The following is a 2500-nucleotide window of genomic DNA, read 5'->3' on the forward strand; positions in this document are numbered from 1 at the left end:
AGAATTGTGCGGCTTCTTCTCAGTGGCTTTGGAATATACTGGGAGAACAGCACCAGGTTTGCCAGTAGTTCTAAGGTGACAATAGGGATCCTGGATAGTCGGGTGGAATCTATGCCATCAGGTCCTCCGGTGGTTTTTCCCATTTTCTTGATGGAGTCGGCGATCTCGGGACTACTTATGGGGGAATATATATCGCATGGAGAGGGGGCGAAGTCGCGAACGGGCGTGTCGTCCCTAGGTGACTCGCTTGAGAAGATTCCTTCGAAGTGCTCCTTGATTGCCTCGGTGGTTGGTCTTATGTCCCCATTGTTGGAATCTTCTCCATCTATTAGCTCATCAGCAAGCTCTCGTTTTTGATGAGTGTACTTGGATTGCATGTACTTATAGAGCTGGGCCCTGTATCTTCTACCACTCTCCTGCCTTATTGGTTTAACCGGCCCAGCTCTCGTTCGAGTGGAGGGGGTTCTTCCATAAAGACCACAGATCTTCTCCACCCACTCGTCAAACACCCGCTCGTGCCCTTCGATGCGCATACATACAGCCTGACAGGTGGCTATAGCGTCTTGATCATGACTCAACTGGCTGCACAATGCCAGAATGTGAAGCAGCACCGGGTCATCAATCGACTCCACCCCCTCGCTGGGCTCGATGTGGCCAGTCAGGTCACCGTCGACCGCCGCCGATCCGGAAGCCGCGGTGAGGTCCGCGTCCGCTGGGTCCCCAATGTCCGGTATCAGAGACACCAATTCTCTCTCTCTCAAGGTTCTAAGCTGTTCGACGACATCAGCATATTCCTGTGCATATCTCTTCTTTCGAACACCTTCTTTTGGTCTGTTGAGGGCGGAGGCCAAAAAGTCTAGAATGCTGTCGCCCTCGTATTCGAGCTCCAGACGCGCCATCTCCTGTAGTTCTCCGGTTGTCCATCGGCCTTTACGGGTTCTATCCTCCACTTCTGATTCCAGGTCGGCGTTGTAATCGTCGGGGTGGGCTAAGCGCATATGCTGGCGCATGGACCGGTATGAGGCGTACTCATTCTTGCACACTGGACAGGTTCCCTCGTCTCCTGTCACAGGGCCCCGACAAAATCTTCTCTGATGGTCGCGTAGGTTCCTTTCAAGCGCGTACGATTTACCGCAGACACAAGGAAAAGGCATTGCAACTGTTGCCAGACGGTATAAAAACGAAATAACTCGCCTCGACAAAAAACTTACAAAAAGTCAAAAACACAGCAGCACTTATCGTGTCCAAAACACAAAACTCTCTGAAAGCTATTCAAAAACAGCGACGTGGATTGAAGCGGGCCCATTTACGAGTCTTCCGACCCTGCGGGCTTCAACGGTGCATACTTGTCCTCATACGCAAGGATCCAAACATCCAAGAGGATCCAGTGACCCGTGTGTGAAAAAGGCAGCTCTTGAAATAAAAGCGGAGAGGTGTCCGACATCATCAGCGTAGAAAACCACGGCGTATAGCGGTGGTGCCCGAAACCTCCGCCATTTTGCAACTTTTCGAAAATTTTCTAAGTCCGGTATAGATACCCGACTCCTTCGCCATTTTGCAATTTTCTCAAAATTTTTCTAAGTCCCTCTTCAGCCGAAAATTCTTAGCGATTTACTTGCCTCCGATATAAAGTTGGGGCGGTCCAGGGTGTTGAATAGGGGAAAACTCTATTAAATCCAGTTGCCAAATTTTTCTCAGATCGTCGAGGGGCGGATAAATAGGTGGAAACTAGCATCGGCAAGCATCAATCTCGTAGTAAATCACGATGTGTAGCGGCGCCACCCGAAATCTCCACCATTTTGCAACTTTTCGAAAATTTTCTAAGTCCAGTATAAATACCCGACTCCTTCGCCATTTTGCAATTTTCTCGAAAATTTTCTAAGTCCAGTATAGATACCTGACTCCTTCGCCATTTTGCAATTTTCTCGAAATTTTTCTAAGTCCCTCTTCGGCCGAAAATTTTTAGCGATTTACTTGCCTCCGATATAAAGTTGGGGCAGTCCAGGGTGTTGAATTAGGGGAAATTCTATTAAATCCAGTTGCCAAATTTGCCTCAGTTCGTCGAGGGGCGGATGAATAGGTGGAAACCTGGATGGCGCCTCCCTCAGCGTTGATGTCTCAATTTGGGATGGTTACGTGCTTGCCAGATCGTTGAAGTCTCCGGATGCTGAATTGGCGTGTCGGAAAAGCTCCTCTATTTTACTTAGCAATAGAGTCGGGAATTGGTTGAAAGCTCCCCTAGTGTGAAAGCTCATCCATCGCGAGGGTGAAAAAGCTCGGATGAGCTTGAGCTTTTAAAGCTCGACTTCCATCAGCTCGCCAAAGCTTCGGGAGCTTTGAGGGACAAAAGCTCACCTGCAATGCCTGTCTTGTGTTAGGGCCCCTGGATGGACGATAGGTGTTCATCTCGCATTTTCGACACTTAGCTGCAGGAAATCCATGACGTAGCTAAGACGGTGAAAGACGTTGAAGGATGACGTGGTTACCTGTTTACGTCATC

General features: G+C 49.1%; 1 pseudogene; it reads right to left on the reverse strand.

Annotated features, from left to right (window-relative positions):
• LOC123688232 overlaps window positions 1–2500 on the reverse strand; it is a 9114-nt pseudogene that overhangs the window by 3513 nt on the left and 3101 nt on the right.

The sequence above is a fragment of the Harmonia axyridis genome, chromosome X (genome assembly GCF_914767665.1).
Source record: "Harmonia axyridis chromosome X, icHarAxyr1.1, whole genome shotgun sequence".
Classification (NCBI taxonomy): domain Eukaryota; kingdom Metazoa; phylum Arthropoda; class Insecta; order Coleoptera; family Coccinellidae; genus Harmonia; species Harmonia axyridis.